Source organism: Coloeus monedula, assembly GCF_965178545.1.
Source record: "Coloeus monedula genome assembly, contig: HAP1_SCAFFOLD_146, whole genome shotgun sequence".
NCBI lineage: Eukaryota > Metazoa > Chordata > Aves > Passeriformes > Corvidae > Coloeus > Coloeus monedula.
Genome location: NW_028120766.1, coordinates 237,336 through 261,518, shown reverse-complemented (window position 1 = coordinate 261,518; position 24,183 = coordinate 237,336). Strand labels below are relative to the sequence as shown.

The window sequence follows — 24,183 nt, the reverse complement described above, 5'->3', positions numbered from 1 at the left end:
TATTCAGTACATCTGATATTCTGTTGTCAACACGCAAAATATAGTTTAATTATGATAAGCCATACTGGAATCATTTACAATACATAAATGTGAAAAAACAGCATTAAATTATTTCTTGTTCCATGTGGAAAAACATACACCTTCCAACCCCCCAAGAAAGTAAGACAAGGCACAATAAATTCTGGTAATTCTCTTTCTTCTGACTTTTCAGTTCCATCACAGCTCTCAAAACTAAGATTTATGTGCTGTTTTGCATCTGTATCTGTTGTTGATTTTCCCCCCCTACAGGGATATAGGTGAATAAGTTTGGACAGGAAACGGTATCCCTCAAGCCAAACTGAAAGGTTTATAAAGTTGCTAAGGAAAGTTTGGGTCAGGGCCTAAATATCAATCATCTGCTCACTGTCTTTTTAAACGAGCTCAGGCATTTTCCCAACTGTTCCCAGCAGGTCTCTGCCACTATTTTAAACTAAGATTTCAGCCATTTTTTTTCCCCTGTGTTGACCTCACTAATTTTTCTTTCTCCCCCTCTTTACCTGCCAAAGGCATCCATCAGGATTTTGCCAAAGGCTATCTGTTTTTGAAGTTGAGAGGAATTCACTAATCGTGAGTGTCAAATCCACAGTAAATGCCATGGCCATATGGTATATGCTGCTTTTGGGAATTAGCTCAAAAGGCCTAGCTGTGAGAAGGCCGGCTGTATGTCAGGAGGGTTTTACTGCTAACTTTCATAACTCATGTCAGCTCTTTCAGTTTCTGTATGCATTGGCTTCAGGGAGTGCAACTGTTCCCTGAATTTATAAAAATGTTGTCAAGATCCCTTGATCTTGCTTCCTCTGTCTCTCTCGCACAAACACATCCAAACACATTTATATACACAGTGGAATAGCATGCACAGTGGCATGCAAATCTAGCAAAAGAGAAGCTTGTAAATAAATAGCATGTCATTCTGCTTACTCAATACATTTCTCTGGGTGTTAAACTCATGATAAACATATCATAAGCCCCGATGAAGGCTCTACAGCCTGTCCCATCACACCATCCTGAGTGTAACTCTGCAATGCATAGGAAGACATAAGTTTGAAAAACAGAGCAGAAATAGCTCCCATAAGGGCAAGGTGCTGACATAGCTGAAACATAACTAACTGGAGAGCATTTGTTTTCACTAAAGAAGGAAGTGTCAGTGACACATCTCTGTGCCTGTGGAGGTGTACTGTACATTCAAAGCAAAAAGAAATCCACCTTCTTTAAAAAATTGGCCATTAATACATAAATATGTCTGTGTTGAAATCCCTCAGACGGTACCATTCTTAACAAGAACTACACACAAGACTAAGAAATTCTGCAGAGAATCACGCTTTTGTGATCCAAAGAGGCAAGGAGAAAGAAAACCACATATGAAGAGTTTAACATATCCACTTAGTGATAGAAAAAGAATTACTACAAAAATAAATGTCAGTCCCCTTGAAACACTTGAGTCAGCGCTCTCAACTTTCTCTGATGCTGTAGGAAGGTGTGAATGTCCTCCATGTGTCACATCATCCGCACCAGCCACACAGGAATGTCTCCAATGCACCTCAGAGCCTTTCAAGGACCACTCCCCTCTAATTTATGTATAGTCTGTTAACATCCTCTTGGAGCAAACAGAAATAATACTTTTAAAAGACATTTATACTTCAGAAACATGTGCCCCGACACAACAAAAAACCCAGATTTTAATACTGCCCCGAGGCAGAATTCATCCATCTTTAAGGCTTCTATTATGTATTTCCTGGTTAGTAATACAAAAAGAACTGCTGGCAGTATCACATCGAAACCAAAGTGGCAGAATCAGAAAAACTACTGAAAAGTTTACCTTTATAGGAAAGCTTCAGTCTTGGGATATTTTGTTTTGACGTTCCAGTGACTGGAAGGAACAGCATCGCTAAAGACAGCAGGCTGCAGGCATGTGGCACTTGCAGAGCTCTCATTCTGCTCTCCTCTTCTGTATCTTCTTTTGTACTATGGTGAAATATCTCCCCACTTTTCAAACAATCCAAGTTTTATCTGGAAGAAAAAAAGAAAACATCTGTAGATCTGCTTTACTGCATAAGCAACAATTCTGTAAGCAAGCCAGACCTATTTCTAAAGAGCACCTCAGTTAATTTCTTTGCTACGAAAGTATTTTTCCTCTAGTACAAGTAAATATGTTTTGTTTCTTTAATACTAAATTTACACATTTTGACATTGGAAAAATATGTAAACTTTTCAGACACCAATGTCTAGCCTAGCTAACGTTTAAGCACAAATTAAATTAATGCAGTATCCATAAAAAGAACATTTGACATTCAAAAGTGACCATGCAACTTGATAGTTAATACCAGTCCATTGGATATCTTACATGTTTTATAACTCTTTTTGTCTCAGTACAACAGCTATTGTGTGTTTATGCTATGACTAGAATGAACTGTAATGTCTCAGATGCCATGGGGGTACAAGCTGAGTTAACAGTGAGTACTTACCCATCAAAAACTAAACTAAGAAAACTGGAAAGAGCAAGCAGTTGTGTTTAGTTTTAATAGAGAAAAAAGTCAAAGTGGATGATGGATTTAAAAGTGCTTTCAGTATGATATTTCCAGCAGAACAACTGCCTCAACTCATCCACCAAAATGTCCTATAAACTTTAATGAGTGTTTCAGGCTGGGGTCAATAGGCTGATATGGGATTTTGTTAGCACAGTGTGCAACTAAGCCAGCTTTGCAACACTTTTCACTTAGTAAGAATCATTCATATTCCATAAATCTTGAAGTGTTTTACAACTGAAAGCAATTATCACTGCCCTTATTTTCCCTATGCAAAAACGGAACCATAAAGCTGCAGTGAACCTATTTCCTCAAGGTCACACAGCAAGCACAGTAGTTGAAAAGAAAACAGCAACAGCAGTCCTGCTGTCCTTTGTACCCAGCTATCAAGGATCCCTTTTGCCCAATAACTCGACTTTTGCACATGAAATTATTTGAAATGGCATCTTGAGTTCTGAAGGCAAAACTTCATGGTTAATAAATCACAGAGATCAAAGTATGAAAATATTTGTGAGACCAGATCCTTCCCCCTGCAAGTGCCTGATGCTAGAGGTCAAGGGAGATGGCTGGTGAAATGACAAATGTCAGTGTTTGAGTAATGCTGTAAAACCAAGGAGTAAGGAAATGTTATGGTTAGTCAAGAGATTAATGGCTCATGATGTGCCATGAAAATTCTTTTCTGAAAGGTACTGGAGCTGCCTGATTAAAAGAGCAATCCTAGTGCCCACATCAGCCAGCACTTGCACAGACACCAAAGGAGAGGTTCCTTGCAAGTCCATGAGAGATGCAGCACAGCTTGTGGCCCCTGAGCCTTTCCACCGGTCTGTTATTTGAACTCCTGCAGCACTGGGTCTTGCAATTCTGTGAGCTACAGCAGCACCCAGAACCAATTCGGCACCTCCTGATACAGGCAGTTCATCCTTCCTGGCATGAAAGGATGGAAACAGAATCCCTTCTGTTCTCTCTGACACAGGAAATCTTTCTCAGATGAAACTTGGGCTTTCTGAGCCTCCAGACTTTCGCTCAATAGCAAAAGACAAGGAAGTGTGCAAGAAGAGCATGATGGTGAAAAAGAGGGAAACAATTCGTAAAATCCCCAAAGCATAATTCCTATTGCAGAACACTAAGCTTCTTCCTTCTCAGTCCCCTCTTCAACACTCATATTCAGTGTCTGAATGCACTACTCTTGGCCAAGTGTGAGTACATGTTCACGAAATGACATGGAGAGAAAACAGACAAACATGAAATGCCTGTTTCGTTTTTCTCTTCCCTTTATTACAGTATCAGATCCTAAGAGAACATCCTTACTTCTTCTGTGCCAACACATCTATCTGAGGGTGGACCACGAAGGACTAAAGTGGATTAGACTATCCCAGGGTTAAACCGCCTTTAAGAAATTTATTTAGAGGTGAAAAAGGGGAAAAGAAGGAGAGGGGAGGAGGGGGAAGAATATATGAAGATGAGACACCAGCCCTGTTCATCTTCAGCAGGATGATAGTGACAAACCATACTTCAAAAAGAAGCAATTAAGAGGGAGCCAGTCTCACTGCAAGTATGTTGAGAAGTCACGGCCTGAAGGTCTGGGCCTCAGCCAACAGGGAACTCACCAAAGGATATGGAGCTCATTTTCTTGAGGCAAATTACTGTGAAGAATCAGGACTAAATTTGACTAAAAAAACAGTTGCATCAATGCACTGTCATTTGCTGAATTGATTGAGAATCAGCACCAAACTCGGCCCTTTGGCCATAGCTCACAACCTCACTTTTTCATGTAGGCTTTTTTTGCTAATGGGAACCTTCCTTTTTTCTTGGTTGGGTTTTTTTTCCCCTTTCCCCTTTTATTTGAATAATGTCTGTGAAAAACCATTTGCTTTCACGAGGCGGTTAGTTTACACTGGAGGCAGCAGCTCTGTGAGCTCGAGCCAACCCTGTCCTGTCTTTAGATTCATTGCAATCTGGCCACATTGTCACATATATTTTTAGTTTATGATGATCCTCTAATACAATTCCAGCTTCCACACAGAGTCCTTCCAACAGTCTAGCTCAGGTTAATGAACTTCAGGCCACTTCTCTTCTGCAGGAATTTCGAGGCCCAGGGGGTGGCTGTGCCCAAGAGATTTGCCAAAATCCGCTACGATTTCACCGCGCGAAACGCCAGTGAGCTCTCGGTGCTGAAGGATGAAATCCTGGAGGTACGTGACCGTTCCTGGAAAAGGTGTGTCCCCCAGGGGCAGGAGAGAGCTCAGGATAGCAACAAGCACCAACTCCATTTTCCCTGGTGGTATCTCAGCAGTGACACAAAGCTTTGCTCAAACCCAAAGCTGGAGCAGGCTGCCTGTGCTGTGTCGTGTCATTTCCTCAGCTCAAAGACATCGGTCCCATTTTAACCACAGTGAGGAGGGAGGACAACAACTCGCTCTAGAGCCCTGCTCATCCCCCGCTGGGTCGGTTCCTTATCACCACTTCCTCCTCCACGAGGATTTGTTTTCTCTGAAAAGCACCTTTCTCATAACCTTTCTCTTACTGCAGCACTGTTGGCAGCTGGACAAGGTGGGACGTGACTTGGGCTGACACTGATCTGTGACCTGAGGAAAAGGTTTCTCTGCAAAATGTGGCTTTTTATTTATTTAATTATTTATTTTAATGCAAAAAGACATCAGAAACTCAGTCATTAGGAAAAAAAGGTCTGGAGAAACAGGGACATTATGTAGGAACTATGAGTTCTTCAGCACGCAGAGGTGCTCTCCTGTTCATCCTTACGATACATTCTGATGCTTTCCAGGAAAAGTTTCAGTCCTGGATTGCATCTGAGAGCAACAGATCTGATTAGAGCTCCTGGCCTCAGTGATGTCCTTCTGGCAACTTCACCTTTTGGATGGTTCGGCCCCGCTATACCCTGGTTGTTTATGCCTGAAATCCCATTTTCCCACAGCAGATTTATTTTTGTCCCTCTCTCAGGTGTTGGAAGATAATAAGCAGTGGTGGAAGTTGCTCAACCGGAGTGGGCAGGCCGGTTATGTTCCGTACAATATCCTGGATGTGGTGAAACTGGAAGAGCTCAAACAGGTCTGTAGTCAGGTAATACCTGACTGGTATCAGCTGCAGGGCACAATCTGCCTCTGGGAATAATGTTGTCATTAGACCTCCCTGATTTCTTAGGATACTATGCACCAATCAGGACAGACCTTCAGAAGTAGACAAAGCCAGGAGATTCCTGAGTCTCCTATGATAAAATTCACATTTTGCTACGATCGTCTTCCCAAATAAGGCCTATCCTTCCTATTTGTGCACCAGCCTCCTGCTTTCCATATTTTTCTACATCAAGATTTTTCTTGGGGGTTAAATTAAAGATGGACACTTCCCTCAGCCAGTTCAGTTCAGCACCAGGAACACGTTACTGGAGTGGAGGCAGATGGAAACACCATCTAAGTGAGAATTAACTGAATACTGCAACTTGCACTGCAGAAATGTGGAGCTGGAGTGTTCTAAACACCCTAGGGAAGCATGGAATTGCTTCCCCATTTTGGTATTGCAGCGTTTGGGCAAAGCCTAAGGCGGCCCAGCAGGCTTCTGGATAAATCCCTGCTAGTTTAATCAAAACGTCAAAAAACTTTCCAGTCCGCTCCAGGCCCTTGGCAGTGGTCCCGCTTCACATCCCAGCTACGGAGCAGTGAGGCTCTGCCTTCCAATGAGATCGAACATGTTTGGCACAACTAGGAATTCCCTTGCGCAAACTTCAGACTTTGCTTTGGGTTCTTCATTCCCAGAAATTAACTTCTTCCATGCAGCTCCACCTGAGGTCTCCCCAGCCCCACATCAGCACAAGGAGAACACGACAGTTTGTCCCTCCGTGGGTGTGAGGCAGAAAGTTTAAGAAAATTAAAAACGACCAAAAAAAATTCTTACTTTTCTTTCCCTTTCTAACCAGTCTAACCAGAGGTACAAAGGAGACCTGAGCTCCAGGGGCTATGGCCCATCCAGCCCAACCCACAAGCTGCCTGCCAGCTACGCCGGGGATAAGTGGGGCAGTGAGATGTTGTCGCGCCACTCTGCACAGGACGCCAAAGAACGCACGTGTGTGTCCCACTCTGGGCTCCCCTGGGTTTGGGCGCTCGGGGGACCAGACCTGCCCAAGGGGCTCCCCTGCACCTTTTACTGATCACAGCAATGCAGCAGCACTGTGTCTGGAGGCCATTCCAGGCAGGACAAGAGCCAAGAGAGCAGCCTTGGGGCTTGTGACACCTCCGGGGCTCTCGGGCGGCCCGGGCCGAGCAGGGCAATAAGTGATCACCCCATGCCTCCTTCCTCCAGTTCTAACTTCCTCCTCCTCCTCCCAAGGAGAGAGTTTCCTTTCTCTTCCAAAATGTTTAAGTGTGTCTAAGGAACAGCTCAGGTCAATCCCTTTCTCTCACTTCCTTTTGCTCATCTCCCGGCACACACACAGTGCCCGCCTGGCCGCTTCCTTCATGTGGTTCCACAGAATTCCCGGCCAAACAGGAGATCCGCATCACTCCCTCACCCTGCACGTGCTGTGGGGCTCACAGAGCAGGAGAGAGATCAGGGGCCCTGCTCACCTCACCCCTTATCCCACCCTGTCCACTCCTGGAAGCAGGAGCCCTTCTGGGACGACAGGAAGCCCCACAATACGAGGACACAAATCTGTTCGTATCACTGAGTTATTCTCCACAGTCTTCAGGAGTTTCATGGGGAAAGTGATACTGGATGAAGAGTCACTGGAGTTTTCACAGAAGCACAGGATGCCCTGGGCTGGAAGGGACCTTCAAGCTCATCCCATCACGAGTGTGTTGCTCATTCCCAGTTTGTGCTTCCTGCCGCTTCTGTTCTGTTGCGGAGCAAAACCTGGAGCTCTGCGATCAGCAAATTAGTGACTAGAAGCAGCAGAGAGGACTGAAAAGGTCTCAATTCCAAACCTCCAATTGTAGATTCTCACAGAACTGTGCTTCCACATCAGGCAACAGCCAAGGGGTGATGGGAGCAAAATAAATGGCAACACAGGGGCACAGGAAAATGGGAATCACTTTTCTGGGCTGAATTTAAATAAGAATGTTGAGCCACATCCCCATCTGCCTTACAGTTTCCCCACAAACATTTAATGGCATTTTTGACTGAAGACTTGCTTTCATTCCCTACTTGTTTCTACAGAACTTATTCACCAAACAGATGAGCTGAACGACGAGCTGCTAAAGAAGATCACAAACAATAAAATTCAGCCTCCCCACAGGAATTTCAAAGTGGAAAAGCCTCAGCAAGTTTTCGTGCCCCTCACCTTTGAATCCAGCACTGAAGAAGTCAAAGCCTGGCTGGAGGCCAAGTCATTCAGCAAAGAGTAAGATTTGCCCTATTGCCACGTGCAATGCTCGTCCTTCCCTGGAGAAGGAGCGGGGGAGGCCACCGGCACCATCTCACCTGGGACAAGCCACTTGGATTTACTTACAGAGCCTGTGTTGCAAATTAGATTTCAACCCTGTTCAATCCAGGCTCTATAACCAGAATGTTCAGAGCCCAAAGTCACTCCCTTTCTCTGGTATAAATATTTTCTTGGAGATAAACAGTTAACTAACTAAATCCAAGGCCTGAAATGCTACTGGAATTGCAGCTGCCACCTTGGAACAGCCCCAGGGCCCCGTGATATGGTCCCACTGCAGCTCCTGGCCTCCCATCTCCAACTCCTCACCTCTGGCACGAGGCCACGTGCAGCACAATCGTCACCTCCCTACTTTGTGTCTCCCCAGGACCGTGGAACACCTGGGCATCCTCACCGGAGCTCAGCTCTTCTCCCTCAACAGAGAGGAGCTGAAGAAGGTGTGCGGTGATGAGGGAAACAGAGTCTACAGCAAGATCACAGTGGAGAAAAACCAGCTGGAGGTAAGCATTTTTCTGGATAATTCCTGCTGGAATGGGGGCTGTACCAGCAGCGTCAGATAGCTCATTAAACAGGCATTTTAAAAAATACAATTGTGGGGAAAAAAAATGCAACCAAACCTACACCAGCAATAAAACACACGTAAAAATTCCGAAGTGTCTTTTGAGCAAATCTGTAAGATCCCCCTGTTTCCACTAATTAATCTGCTTTTTACTGATATCACTTATCTCTGTGAAACTGCTCTACTTTTACAGCGTTAATTAAATACTGTCACTTAACTGCAGCTTGAAGTTCAAATCCAAACTGCCTGTTTTGTTTCCATTCCAGAAAAGCAGAGGGGAGTCGGAGCTCCAAGAAATCACGAAGCGCCGCCAGGAAAGGATTGATTCTGCAAATTAAAGTCTCTCTGCTTTATTTCAGCTCTTAGCCCTAAGTAGTGCAGAAAAAAAGGGAATGAAAGCAATGATTCCTGGCCCAGGCCAGATGCAGCAGAGCTCCCCTTGGGGTCCAGCTGCCATCAGAGTGACAATTCCTTGAACACTGTTGGGAAGGGTTGACAATAAGACCATGTCCCACTGGGAAAGGTGTTTTAATTTTGCATGAAGTATTTTTTTTATAACTATATATTTTATACTGAAATTTTCCGTGCATGCGATCAGAGCAGGATTCACACGGGGCTGGATGTACAAGGGCTGGCTTCAAGCAAAAAAAGACCCCCAAAGCTTTTCTCCGAGGGCTGTCCCCTGCTCCCCACTCTCCCCTGGCAGAGCAGGCGTGGCACACAGCACAAGAGAGGCCAGCCTCAAGGCTTGGAGCCTGGACCAGAGGAATAAGGCTTTAGAACCCTGCAATGGTTTGGGTTTAAGGAAAGGACATTAAAGCTCATCCCATTCCACCCCCCTGCCATGGGCAGGAATGCCTGTCACAAGCCCAAGTTGTTCCAAATCCTGTCCAACCTGGCCTCGGATACTTCCAGGAATGGTGAGTCATGACCTCTCTGGGCAACCTAACCCTTTCTATTTCCATTTCCATTTCCTCCTCAGTGCAGGTGTCCCCTGCAGCCCACGAGCACAGGGCCGGTGACAACTGCCTGTCCTTGTCCTGTCCCCCTGTGCCCTCTCGTTGGACAAGGCTAGAATGGCAACACACATTCCCAAAGTCTGGCTGCTTCCTTAAATCCATGGACCAGCTAGTGCTATCTCTGAACAGCTGAAATGAGCTTTCAGTGCCTAGAAATGAGCAGGAGTGACAAACAAAGGGATTTGAATCTGGAAATAGGTGAGTTCCACCCGCCCACCGCTGCTGATGCAGAGGCTGGGGCTCGGGGCAGCTGTGCAGCCCTTCCCTGGGGCACGGATCCTGCACTGGAATGTTGTGGTAGTGTTGCCAAACCGGGCCTCAAACCAGGAGAAGATAAGCCCTGACCGTTTGCTCCCGACCCAGGCACACCCACAGCCCTTCCCAGGGTGTTGGTCACTTGTCCCCATCTTCACATTTTCACTGCAAAAAGTCAGCTGAAATGATTCCCAAATAGCTGAAACCCCAAAGCACACTGGGAAAGGCAGGTTTAACACAAATTAAATGGCCACAAGAAAAAAACCCCTCTAATTTAGCACAGGGTGTTGCTCTTTACTTCCCGTTTTCCTTCATAAAGTTATGTGCATTTGTATATAGCAATCTGTAAATAGGGGTGAGGAAAATCCCTCTCCCTAGAAGCAGAATTAAGCGATTATGCTTCCAAAATTTACTCACCATTTCAAAACTCAAGCAAGCAGCGTAGTTCCTGTCCACAGCAAGTTTGGCACATTGCATTTCTAGCTCTGTTTGACTGACAGACCAATCTGATTGCAAAGCAGTGAAGCACACAGAGCTCCAGAGCTGCCCACAGCCCAGGGACAGCTGGGTTTTCTCTCTCAGCACATGCTGAGTCTTTGTCCAAATTTGTGCCTGTCATTGCACATTTAATGGAAAAAGCTTTAAAACAGCATCTGGGGAACTCATGTCTAAAACTGAGAACACCAGTGCACCTTAGTTTTGGCTTCATTCTTAAGCGTCTCCAATGGATAATCTGTTTTCTTCATTTGAAACAGGACACTGCTCTCACCAGCAGAATTAGGGTGCAGGCAGGGGAGGATCCTGGGTTTAGTCACAGCCCTGCTAGGATCTGAGAAGGGCACTCACCTTGTCAGGGAGGGATGAAGAGGACAATCCTCCTGAGAAGCCCTGGCTCCGGATTAGGGTGGAGATGGGAGGCAGGATGGCAAGCACGGGAGGTGAAAAAGTTTCTAAAATGAAAATAAAAACGAATGTTGAGCTAGGAAACACACCATCTTCTAGTCCTGGGGTGTAGAGGAAAGCAAATCACAGGGAATTACAGTTATCTGGGATTTTAACAGGAGTGTACATGACAGCTCTGTAAAGCCGGGAGCCACAGGAGCACTTCCTAAAACAAATAGCTCAGTAGACCTTATTGCAGAGGCCACTTTTACAAATTTCCACGCGACTGAGCTGTGCATCTGTTCTGTTTGTACTGCCTGCAGACACTGCTATAAAGTACTGTACATTGATGTAACTGAGCGAAGGAGACAATGATATAACCATGCACTGTACAAGATTTATTAAAATAGTTAAGTTATAACTCCATCTCCGTCTCTTTCACTGGGTTTTCATAATGCTTTGTCACTGAGAGTCTCAGAAACTCAGCAGAATGTCTGAAACCACACATTTCCTTTTGGGTTTGGGGACTGACATTCAACAGGAAGGATGTTACGGCCTGGATAGCTGTGTCTTAAGAATAGGGGCAAAGCATGAGAAGGCTGCACAAAAGCACATTCTTGCCTCTCTGGAAGGGGAACGACTGTGGCAGCTGTCCCAAGTGGAACCATACAGAAAGAGGGAACAGCATAACCCCATGACTAGGAGCCTGTTACACGGATTCTCCAACATTTCCAGCCAAGAGCCATCCTGTTTTCAGAAGCAAAAGTTTGTCTTCTCTTTTCCTTAACAATTAAATTACCCAGCTGAAATAACTGGTAATTCCTTCTGTAGATGTTTTGGAGAGTACAATTTCCAAGTGGGCCCACACTAACAAGATCACCTCTTTTACAGCCTAAATAAAGTTCAGGCGAACCACGAGCCCAAAACACCTGCCTTACTGGGCCGAGGGCTCTCTCAGCGCCTGGAGCTGCACTCGATAAACCATTTCGAACCTTGCCACAACGGCGGGGAAGGGAGCCCAGAGCGCTCAGCTCCTGCAGCGGGGCACCACCGACGCGGCCCCGAGCCTTCCCTCACGGCCGCCTCCCTCAGGGGCTGCCCGCCGCCACCTTGCGGCACCGGCCGCGCCCGGGCCCCGCGCGGCCACGAGGGACGGGTGGCTCAGGGGCGGGTCGGGCGCCGTAGCGGCCGCGGGGAAGACTGCCGGGGGTTCTGGCGACACGGAGACTCCGGGGACAGGAGGTTCCGGGCCCGAGAGATCTCGGGGCCAGGAGACTCCCCCGATACGCTCCGTCGGGGACGATGGCGGCGTCACGGTCGCCAAGGCGAACCCCCGCCCGGCCCTCACGAACCAGCCAATCAGAATCGCTCTCCCTCCCGCTGCCCCGCCTCGGCTCCTCCCGGCCTCGTCCGTCTCCTGTCCGCGCTCCTGATTGGCCGCTGCCGCCCAGCCAGGCTGGGATTGGCGGCGGGCGGCGGGAGCGCGCGGGCCGGTGCCCTTCGGGCACGTACCGTCCCTCCTGGGCGCGCGAGTCCCCCGGAGCCGCGGACGTGTCGGTGTCCCCCGTGAAGCGGCAGAAGGTGGAGTCGGCGCTGGACCAGCTCAAGCACCACACCACGGTGGTGGCCGACACCGGGGACTTCAACGGTGAGAAGCGGCATGAGGGGATCCTGTCTCCGCAGCTTCTGCTTAGCCCCCTCTCCCGCCCCTCTTCGCGGAGAGTGGGCGAGCCCGGCCGAAGGGGCGCGCGCTGCGGGGACCGACCCACCCTGGGGCCGGAGGGGGGGCGAGCGGGACGGCGCTGGGTCTCCATCCCAGGGCAGACCCCGCCGTGATTTCTCCCAGTTTGCCCTCGAGTGTGCCCTGACCACTCCGTTCAGCTCTGCGTGCTGTCAAGGAGAAGTGCCAGACTGAAGCCAGGCTCTGCTGTTCTAATTAATTTTGGGTTTTCTTCCAGTGGGCTGTCTAGATCTGGGACTTGTTTGGGGTTTTTCAGACTCACGCTTGGACGGGGCTTGGAGCAGCCTGGCCCAGTGGAAGCGAGTGGAACTGGATGAGCTTCAAGACTCCTTCCAACCCAAACCATTCCAGGATTCCATGATATGCTTAAAAACTGATTTGGGGTTGGAGAGAAAGAAGGGAAATGATGCTTTTTATTTGTTTCACTTGAGCTGTACATTGATCTTTTCTCTTTTTGCATTTCCAGGATGCAGAAAGTGAGAAGGAACTTGAGGAGATGTGCTCAGTCCAAGAGAAATAATTTTGAAAAAACTCATCTCACTGGATACTGCAGCAACAGTAAAATCCCAAATGGATTTCATGATCCTGACAATTCTGAGTGCACTTCAGGGATAAGGCACAAGATCTTACAGAAAAACAGATGCAGCAGCACAGATCCAGGAAAACATCTTGGAATTAATGGCATAAAATCGTGGTTTATTTTCCTGCATCTGTTTGATTTTAGGATCCCTAAAAATGTTACATTCCTAGCATCAGGGGTCAGGGGGTAATTTAGAGGTAGTTGGTGATAAATAGTTTTGGTTATATGTAGGGCAGATATTTATGCCTTACATAACTCTGTAATATAAATATGTATTATATAGTAGGGCATATAGCTATCTATTTATATATAACCTATTTTTTATGTGTGCCCAGATACAGTTTATATCAGACACTGTGCCTGTCTGAAGGCCTTGCTACTGCACTCCTAACTCATTCCTGAGGAAAACATCAGGCAAAAGTTGTTAGGTTTAACTGGTTCCTCTTTTCCTTAATAATTATTTTACTCAGTTGGAATAACTGAGAACAGCTGTTAGAGATGTGCAGTTCCCAGTGGGACCAAGGCACTTTTTTGCACAACGCAGAGTGGCGTTTAAGGTATTCAGTAGTCAGAGAAGTGAGGATTAGGATTTTGAATGCTCGTGGGCAACAAGGCTGGCCAGAGATCCCTCCTAACTCACTGTGGGACAGCAAAAACCCCACAGCCAAGGGTAACCAGGGATTGTGGGGATGGAGAATTTAATGGCATCAGGTGGCAGCAGTGCCAGTTCAACTGATAAAAAAGTAAATCCACACCTGCTCTAGAGGAGTATTGTTCCTGGACGTGTGTAAATACAGGGACACCTCTTTACTCTCAACTGAGGGAGGTTTGTGGTTGTGGTGCCAGTTTACCCTTGAGAGTTCCAGGCTTTATTTCAGCTCCCCTGGCCCGGCCTGATGTGCGGCAGTGGTGCGAGGGCCGGAGCCGTTCGCTGGCTCTGGGAACGCAGATGCCATCATGGCCCAGTGGGGGGGGGGAGCTTAGGCTGTGGTGGCAACCTCAGAAAGGGATCAGATGGCTCCTGGAACTGCCCAGAGTGCAGGAAGGGAGGGGGAACTGAACTGCTCCCACAGACCCCTGCTGGGCTATGGTTCTGGGCCAGGCCCATCAGAAAAGTGGCAGCATCAGTGGCACCTCAGTTGTTACTGTCCTTGGAGCTCTCAGGATCAGGATGAAATCATGTTCATGCACTACTGGGAAAGCAGGGAGCAGGATCAGTGCTCTAACTCTCTACACTCTCTCTCCAGGAGTGCCTTGGGTCATGGCAATTTCATGTGTGGAATAGTTTCCTGTGTCTGCCTGGGCAGCTGCAGTTATTGCACAGGCATTCAGGGCTGACAGTTCCCTGCAGGGAGAGCTCAGCACATGTGCCCAGAGGCAAGCGCAGCATCTGCAAGAAAGAAAGAAGCAGCAAAAGGTGATTGCTTCTCTTTCAAAGTTATTTCAAGTGCTCACCCCCAAACCCACCTTTGCTCTTGATTCTGGCCAGGTGCATGGTGAGCAGTGGGCACAGGTCATGTCATCCATGCTGGTGTGAGTGATGCTTTCTGGGGGAAAGCAGCTGATCTCCAAAGTTCCCTTCCTGCCCTGTGCCTGATCTGCACAGGAGAAAACCTCTTCCAGGAAGGGATTGTGCTTCCTCTAATGCCATTTGCCCAGTCTGTTCCATGGGGATATTGCCAGCCTGGGGCAGCAGAGGCACACGCAGCTCTCAGCACTCTCTGCTCCAAGCACAGCTCTGGGCTCCTTTGCACACTGCCTCTGCCATGGGGGTTTTCTCCAGGAGAAGCCAAGGAATTGCTCATGGAAGGGTGCAGATTAAGTTATCCCAAAGGGAAGCAAAGAATAAATATCTCATTTTTCCATCAAAATGCTCATGCTCTTTCCTACAGATTATTTCAAGTTTTTCCCACAAGCTTTGCCCTACCCATCATCCCATTTTTACCCCAAAAAGTAATTTTCTCTGTCCTCCAGAATGTCTCAGTGTCTATCCCCAAAATTTTCACTGTGTCTCTGCAAGTGACTACCTCAGTTTACCTCATGCTGTTCATTCTCTCCCCTGGGGATTGCTTCAGATTTTCCCTCCAAGCTGTCCCTGCCTGTGCACTTCTGATTTCTTCTTTTTTACAAGAAAGTATTCATTCACTACTCTGGAGATTAGCTCCAGTTTTACCCCCCCAAAATTGCCCTAACATTCACTAGTCATTGCCTGATTTTTACCTCACTATGTTCATTCTCTCCCCCTAGAGATAACCTCAGGTTTTACCCCCAGTATTTTCCCTACCTGCCCACTAACTATTTACTCTTTTTGACCTATAAATATTCTCTTTCTATCCTGGAGATTTCATCAAGTTTTACCCTGAAATATTTCACTATCTTTCCAGTACTGTCTCACTTTACCTCAGGATGTACGCTCTCCCTGCCACACATCACCCCAGCTTTCACCTCCAAAATTATTGCTACTTGTCCACTACTTATTACCTGATATTCACCTCAGTATGTCCATTCTCTGCCCAACAGGTCATTTTAATTTCTACCCCCCAAAACTTGTCCAACCTGTCACCTAGTGACTGCCTCAGTTTACCTCAAAAATGTTGTCTCCCCTAGAGATTACCTCAGACTTGACCCCCACATTTTTTCCCTGTCTGCAAGTTACTCCCTCCATTTAACTTCAGTATGTTCATTCTCTGGACTACACACTCAAGTTTACTCTCAATCTCCCTGCCTCTCCAACACTGATTACTTCCTTTTTACCTCAAAAGATTCATTTATTTTCTACCATGGAGGTTACATCAAGTTTCACCCCCAGAATTTACTAATACTTCCACAACTGATTCACTCAGTTTACCTCAACAAGTGTTCATTCCCTCACCTAGAGGTGACCTTGTATTTTACCCCCAAAGGTTTCCCTACCTGTGCACAACTGATTGCTATAGTTTACTTCAAAATCTTCATGCTCTCCATTACAGGTCACCTCAAGTTCACTTCAAAAGTTTTCCCTACCATTTCCATTAGTGATTATCTCAATTTTTACCTCCAATAAGTCATTCTCTACCTACAGACACTGGATAGTAAATCATACAAAGATCTAAAACACTGCACAAGAAACAGCAGAAAGTTTTCCATGAATAACACAAGTTCCTTTTTTCCCCTCCTCCGCCTAGGACTGCTACCAGGAGACAGGAGAGCTGCTATCAACACTCAAACCTCCCAAGCGTTGTTATTGCTCAGAGAGCTGCGCTGGCACTGAGCTACTCCCATGCGCCTGCAGGGCTCTGGGGAGGGGCAAGACGACCTCCCACTCCTGCCTGGAGAAATTTCAATGCCCTAAAAAGTCATTTCCCTTCTCTCTCTCTGAGCCACGGCCAAAGTAGCTGTGTAGAACAACATGGACTACTCATGGAAGGGATGATTCAGTTGTGGGAAAAATGCTAAAGAAGGCCTATCACCCCAAATTTCAGGGTGAAAACACACTGCTTGTTAACAGGAGCACACAAACTCATTTAAACCAGAGAGGAAACTGCACACCAGGAAAAGAGCTGAAAGATAGGCCCTGCCTTGATTGATAATTCCAAAGGAAATTCCCCACAGATCATAGGCAATTACCTATAATTTTACCTCCCTAATCACTGGATTTCTGACTTGGGTTGCTGTGGAAGTGTTTCACAGATGCCTTGAGGGGTCAGGGGCTTGGCTGGATTCTTTGTGGTTAGTCCTGACAGGCCCAGGCCAAACCCACCCACCTGCATTGCTGCTCCACCCCAAATTTGCATGAAATACTGAGAACAGGTTATAAATACTCCCCTTCTCTGTCCTTCCTGACACATCCATGGAGCAAATGTACTCTATCCATTGTTCCCAAGAGCACCTCTCCAGCCCAAATCCCAGTTTTCACCAACACAAACCAAACAGACCTAAGACAATTATTCCATCAGTGCCTGCAATTCTCAGCTCCCTGTTCCCTGCCACTCACACAGCAATCTCACCTCAGCCCAGAGACTCCCTGTCCCCAAAGGGAAACACAACCTGATAGGGCACAGCTCTGGCACCACATTTCCCCTTGTTCCTGAAAAGCCCTAGGTAAATCCAGTCCCTCAGACCTTGCATCCCTGAACACCAGGAGAGCTGGAGTTTTACCCAGATCCCAGTGCCCTGCACGGCTGCGCTGACACGAGCGCAGGCCGATCGCTCTGCCCAGCACCATCCCTCATTTTCCTCCCATTGCTCCCCAAGCGGTCCCAAACCACCCCAGCGTGTCTGTGCCGGGGCCAGGGCCCGCCCCAAGGCCAACCAGAGGCTGTCACCCAGCCCTGCACCTGCTCCCACCCCTGGGAGAGCTGGGAATGCACTGAGAGCTCGGCTCCCCAGTCCTCAGACACACAAATAATGCCCAACCTGCCCCTCAGGGCACAGCCAAACACCACAACTCCATCATCCCCAAGGAACTCTGGCAGTCGCCTCTTCACCTCTGCCCTTGTCCAAAGGACACAGGTAGGACTGGGCTGTCAGAAATGGTATTCCCTAGGCAGTTCATCCCAGCAGAAAGGAGAAGAGGAACCCTGTGTCCCTCTGACTGACCCCACAGCATGGGCAGGACCAGCTGGGTTCTCCGTATTCTAAATTTTAAAATGAACTGAAGAACCTGAAAGGCAAAAAACAACACACATATAAGGTTAGAGCCAGTCAACACACACAGACAGACACACTCTCAGACACCCCTTCTTCAGCTTACACGCTGACTGCAGCCCTTACTAGAAACACTCCCCCCTAAAGAAGATGCTTTAACATCTTCTTCCATCTGCTGCTCCTTGATGTGGAACAGTAGATCCTGGGAAAATTGGTAGCATCAGTGACCATAGGGATCAAAATTTGCCTTAGGGACCTGCAAGACAGCATGAGGCAGTCTGCAAGTAGCTGACAGCTAGGAGTTATCCCCACACCAGGCCCATAAACTTTCTACCCAAAAGCCCATAGACAGGAGAGGAGAGTTCTAAAACTGTTCAAACTAGCCAGGACTGAATGTGCCAGGGCAGGGCAGCTCCAAGCATAAGTGGCACATGGACACACAGTGCATCAAATATAAGCAAAGATGACATGAAGACTTGAGATAACGCTTCAGAAGATAAATTTTTGAGACCAGGATGCTTTGAGGCGACGGAAGCTACGAAACTACTGCAGTGAGGAGGGTCTAGTACACTTCATACAGAAGTCCAAGGGAACGGCACATGAAAAAAAAGATACTACCAAAACTGAGAAGGAAGATGGATAGGAACACCTTGTGTACTTCTTCTGGTCTCAAAAAGCAAAACCATAAAGACGCCAGAATAAGCCCGATCCAGGAAAGTATGCAAGTGCTCCTGCTGCCGATATGGCCCATAACGATGCCTGTAAAGCACTGAGACATCACAAAGCCCTATGACACTGAAGACAACGGACACAGACCACATCACATAGACACAAACTGAAACTGCCCAGCAGTTTTACCTGATGGACCCAAGATTGCTAGTGCAAGATGAGCCAGAGGCTGATGACGCCGAAGGAAAGAAGGCTCTACGGCAGTAGTACGTGACAGTGAAAGGTAAACTCCTTATGAGAAGTTAGTGCCAAAGCTGGTAAGAGGATGCTCAAGAAGTGCAGTAGGCCTAGAGAAGGCGGCAACGACTGCCAGCTGATACAAAGGGATCCCTAGAGAAGGATTCTGCCGCCAAAGGCAGAAGTGACATCACAAAACATGACCGACCCACAAATGGCCAAGATGCAAGATGTCCACGTGCTTGCTATGCTCAAAAGTGCTCAAAAGCATGGCTACACTGAAGAGTAGGCAAACTTTAGACCGTGGCAATCATGCCAGACCTGAAGGCAGGCTCCTCGGGTGAAAAGATGGACAATGACATCGAGACTCAAAATCCAATGATGCAAAGCTCACGAGAACATGGAGATGGGTTGGAACTGCCCAGCCCGGCAAAGGCTCGAGTGATGCTGAAGAGAAACCCTCTCTCCCTTAACCTCCAAGGGGCCTGGTCCACTACAGCCCTCTCCTCTCAGCTAACTTCAAATTGCCTCCTGTGATTCCAAAGGTTTTTGCCTTCTCCCAACCAAAAGTCCCCACACTTAGCTCTCTGAAGACCAGCAGACAAAATCCATCCTCGACAGAAAAGAACGCTTCAGCACCGTGGATGTCAATACATGGCCCACAGCCCACTTGGGCGGCTGCAAAAGATGGAGAATAATGACAAAATTCAGACTGTGATGACACGTCCCAGAAGTGACCCCTTGCACAATGCCTCTCTCCCTCATAACTGCTGAGGCTCATCGCTCACCGGCCGTTTCCAAACTCAGGCTCTGCACCTACTTGTAGTACCTAAGACAACAAAACAGAAACTGCGATTATTGCCCTCCAGAAGAAGAAATGCACGGGCTGGGCTCCCTCTGCACCACTGGCCCAGGCTCACCTCAAATCTCCATCCGACTCCGGAGGTGGCCAGGACAATACCCACAAAGCAAAAAGGGACACGCTTCGCATGCTGCCACGCATCTGCCACGTACCTCTCACCTATCAGTCGCCCCACCTAAATGCCAACTCACCTGCTCGCCTCTGTCCCTTGGCATGCCCAGGGCAGCAGCAGCACCTGCAGAGAAGCAAAGCAATAAAACATGCTGAGAGACTGAAACCACAGCCTCCCCGCTCCAACTCAAGTACACCACACCTACAGCTTAAGCTTGCACCCACCTGGCCTCCAGCATCCCAGGGCCGGGACACCTTCCCAGTGGACCACCTAAAATGCACAAACAAAAACGGATGCTTAGAGCTGCACCAGAAACTGATACCCAAGCAGTAACAACTCATTCTGGCCACCAGTCACCGCTCACCTCGCTCCATCGACCTCGACCACTGATCTTCAGCATTACTTCCTACAAATAAAGATGAAGAACAAAGCTGTAACACAGTCACCATTTACACTTGCCCTGCAAAGACAAACGGTGACTGACCTTCCTGTGGGAACCACCTCACCTGGTATGGGGCACTCTGCCACAGATTCAATCCATCTGCATCTGAAAGAAAGTGATGACAAAAGTCAAAGTACTGCATCGTAACTTAGCAGCTCCAGACATTTTGTGTTAATCTAGAAATACCATCTTGAGTCCAACTAATCCCTACATTACAAATGTCAAGTCCCTAGGACTTATCCTATTACACCTACACCCAGACTATGTAGCAGGGCAAAGCAGCCCCAGGCCAAACACACAGACACCTGTGACACAGGAGATGACAAACAAGGGGATGCAACAAGGAGAGGAAACTCTCAGCAAGAAGAATTACCAATGACATGACCTAGATGAGGCCGATGAGGCTCAAAGAACTCTGGCAGAAAAAGACCTTAACAGAAGGACTTATGCCAAGAACCGCAAAGATGGATGCCCGAGAATCGTACGGTTGGAATCCTCTACCTATCCTCGCATTCTCCCAAGTCCTAATCTGTTATAAGGGATCGTTGCAGTGCACAGCTGTCAATACAGCTCAGAACAAGACTGTAAAAGGTGTCTGACTCAATAGTGCTAAAGAGAGATGCGATTCCGATGCATGTCCAAGCTTGCAAGTCAAAGGTTCAAGGGTACCAGCGTCGGGCCAAGGAACGCAAAGGAGCTGCTGAGGATGATGCCCAGCATTTCTGATAAGCCCCTCAAAGGGGTAAGGCAAAAGACATGTGACACAAGATGCCCACAATAGAGACACAGAACACACAATAGACAAGTGACACAACACGCACCAGGACTGCTCTGCCCTGCACACCTCAGCATTGTGATCAACAGCGAGACTTTGCCTTTACGTGGCCTAAGGGGCCCTCTCGTGGACATCCCCATCTCCAAAGCTAATTCAAAGATCCCTCCCACCAAGTCCTGACCCAGCACCCCACTCTCATCCCCCTCCCTGAGGTGTAGCCCTCGACTTAGCTCTCAGATATCCAGGGATGCAAATCCTCATCAGGTGCAAAACAAGGCCACCTCATCATCTGGGAAGTTCCTGCCCTCAGATGGCTGTTCTCTCTCAGTCTACTACAATAAAGAAAACCAAACATCAGTGCCTGAACTCAGCAGCACATCAGCCAAAACCCAACAATTCCACTACTCACCGGCTCCTGAGAACGCCCCGGTCCTCGGCTCACACGCTGGGGCCGCACTCCAAGGCCGACGTCGCAGGGTATCCCTGGGTTAAGGGGAGACAAGGTGATGTGGCATTACTGAAACTTGAGGGGACCCTCGCTCCTCCCTCCCTCCCCGACTCGCCACAACTCCTCAGCCATTGCCAAAGGCTGCCCAGATGGCACCTTCAAACAGAAAAGGTACAGGCTTCATCGCAGAGCCCTGTAATACTTCTGGAAGGCTCACAGGGACAGCTCAAGGGTGATAAACTGGCTCCATCAGCTGGTCCATGAGGGGGTTCAGCCCCTGTAGGCATAATACAAGTGGGCCACCTAAAACACACAAATGGATGCTCAGACAATGCATGCTTTGAGCTGCCCCAGAATTTGGCACCCGAGCAATAACTGGTTGCGTCCACTGGTCACTGCTTACCTCACTCACTTGACCTTGACTGCTGATATCCAGGTTTACTTCCTAAAAACAAAGACAAAGAACAGCCCTGCAACATAACCAAAATGAAACACCACCCCTGAAAAGCTGAACGATGACCAACCTTCCCAGGGGAGAAGGGGCAAAACAAAATGGAAAGGCACATGCCCATGTAGTGTCCAAAAGGGTTGCATTGCCGAGGTAGGTTCCACCTGAAAGTGCTTGACTGTGACCTCTTTCTGCAAGGGTGTCTGTCACGTTGGAGTAGTGATTTCAATGCTGCAGACCACCTGTAAAACACAAAAAAAAAAAAAAAAATCAAAGGCTACTTATAGTTTCATCACTAATACAACAACTCCAGTAGCATCCAGTTCTGTGCTGGAATCAATACTCATCCAGCTCATGGTCCCCCCAGTGCCAATACCCTGCTGTGCCAAGTGCTTCGCATCTTCAAAATGAAAATCCCAACAGTGAGGTAAACGTAGAGCCCAAAGTCAGGCCGTAGCTTGGACTTCAGGCACCCACCCACCTCGTTGCTGTGCTCCTCTGGTCTCCTCCGTTCATATCAGGTTTACATGCTCTCCCTCTGCAAAAGAATTATTTGTCAAAGTTACCCAGACAGACAGGGAAAGCTTAGCCTTTCCCAAGTTCTCATTCCTCAAAGCAAACTGCCTAGGATCCCACAACAGTGAGCCTTAGGACAAACTACTATGAAATTGCAAGACACCACTGCACCACTCCCACATCTCCACTGAACACCACACAGACTGGCCACAGTCACTCCATCCGAGGCGTGGCTCAGGTGGCTGAGCAAAGCAAAAGGCTCCCTGTAAAGTCTCCTTTCTTCTCCACCTAACCCCCCCCCCCCAACCCCCCAAGACTACTCTACAGAGCAGAGCAATTCCAGGCTAGACACAAACTCAAACAACACATTATACTACAAGCAGTGTGACATGAAGATGATAAAAAAAAGCTCTCAGCAAGAAGAACGATAGCAAGGACAGGGACGACGCCAAAAGAGATAACTGATGGTATGGCAATGGTGGATGAAAGAGGCTCTAAGGAGCAGAAGAAAAGACTGGAACAGTGACCTATTCTAAGACCTGTCAGTCACAATGATCAAGATGGCTGTGAGAGACAAGGCCACATTTAGAATGCTCCCGATATCCTGACAATCTTACAAGCCCCAGGACATTACAGCTCATGGCTGGAAAGGATGGATAGCAGTACAGCTGGGAACAAGGCCTCCAAAGAGATCCGACTCAATGCTTTCAAGATGTGATTCCAAGATGTGGCCAAGCCCACTGGTAAAAGAACAAGTGATATTGGCATCCTACCGAGAAGTACGAAAGTTCAAGAAGCTAGAGATGATGGCCAATGCTTATGATGAGCCCCTTAAGGGTAAAAGGCAGAGAGATCTGATCCAAGGGAAGCCAAAGACACAGAACACACACCGGACAAGACAACACACACTGGAACTGCTCTGCGCTGCACACCCTACAGTTGCAGTCAAAAGTAGGGCTACTCCCTTTAGCTTACCTAAGAAGGCCCTTGGAGAGCATCCCTTTCCCCTACACTACTTTTTAAATCTCTCCCAGCAATTTCCAACCCACTATCCTGCTATCATCCCTTCTCCGGGCCCTGGCCCCCAACTTAGCTTTCAGATGACCGGTGATGTGAATCCACACTGGATGCAAAGGAGTCCACCTCAGCCATCTCCAAAGGCACTGGGATCACCAGGTTGGCCTCTTAGTCAGCTATGACAAAGAAAACCAAAATCAATGCACCAGTGTAGGGGCATACAAGCCAAATCCCAACAAGTCAGCTACTAACTGGGACCCTGCTCCCACTCCCACTCATACTTACAGTCCTTAACTTACCTATCAGAAGCCTCCATCTCCGATGTCATCTCTGACCCAGGGTAGCTCCCTCTTATAGCACAATGAATCTGCTGAACAAATGTGAAGTATCATACTTGACACAATCTGGAATTTCAGCAAGTTGCAACACTTCTAAGAAAAACAAGGGAAAAAAAGAATTACAAAAAGCACCAAGCACCTTATCAACCCTGAACACTCAATCCAAAAATCATGAACTATGCACTCAATGCTATCTTCTTCACAGTGTCTTCAAAGCCTCTATTGCTTTAGATGCCAAAAGCACCTGCTGAAAGAAAGCTGAAAAAACCTGAATGACCCCCCTTCATGGAAATAAGAAGACACCCTTACCCCAACTAACCCCACCAAAGGAATGGGCCTCTTTTACCCAGGGCTGGGGTTAATATACCCCTGGCCGGGCCCGCCTCTCGTTCCCACAATGCCCGGGAAAAGGGAGGAGGCAATTTTACCAGAAGGGATAAAAGCACTGGGAGGAGCTGCAGCTGTTTGGCTGCTCTGCCTTAAATTCCAGGTGACTAAAGGGCTCTGTAGATGCCTTCTGTTTTACTACAGCTGCATCCACTGAAAGGGTAAAAAAGCTTCTTGTTTTGGCAGCGTGGACACATGAGTTGCATGATTCCTTGTTAAGTTCTGTAATTGTTCATTAGTGACTGTTGAGTAGTACTCTATACAGGACAATGGAGAGTGGAGAAGGATAGTAATAATATACATGGTGTAACTCCCGTTGGGGT

The 24,183-nt window shown here is 47.7% G+C and overlaps 1 pseudogene across 1 annotated transcript; it reads left to right on the top strand.

Moving 5' to 3' along the window:
- Positions 1-4,612: 4,612 nt before the first annotated feature.
- LOC309585710 (epidermal growth factor receptor kinase substrate 8-like protein 2) lies at positions 4,613-23,519 on the top strand (annotated as a pseudogene). The gene is made up of 6 exons: positions 4,613-4,753; positions 5,520-5,639; positions 6,490-6,637; positions 7,725-7,908; positions 8,315-8,447; positions 23,493-23,519. The product of its transcript is annotated as an epidermal growth factor receptor kinase substrate 8-like protein 2 (transcript).
- The last annotated feature ends 664 nt before the right edge of the window (positions 23,520-24,183 follow it).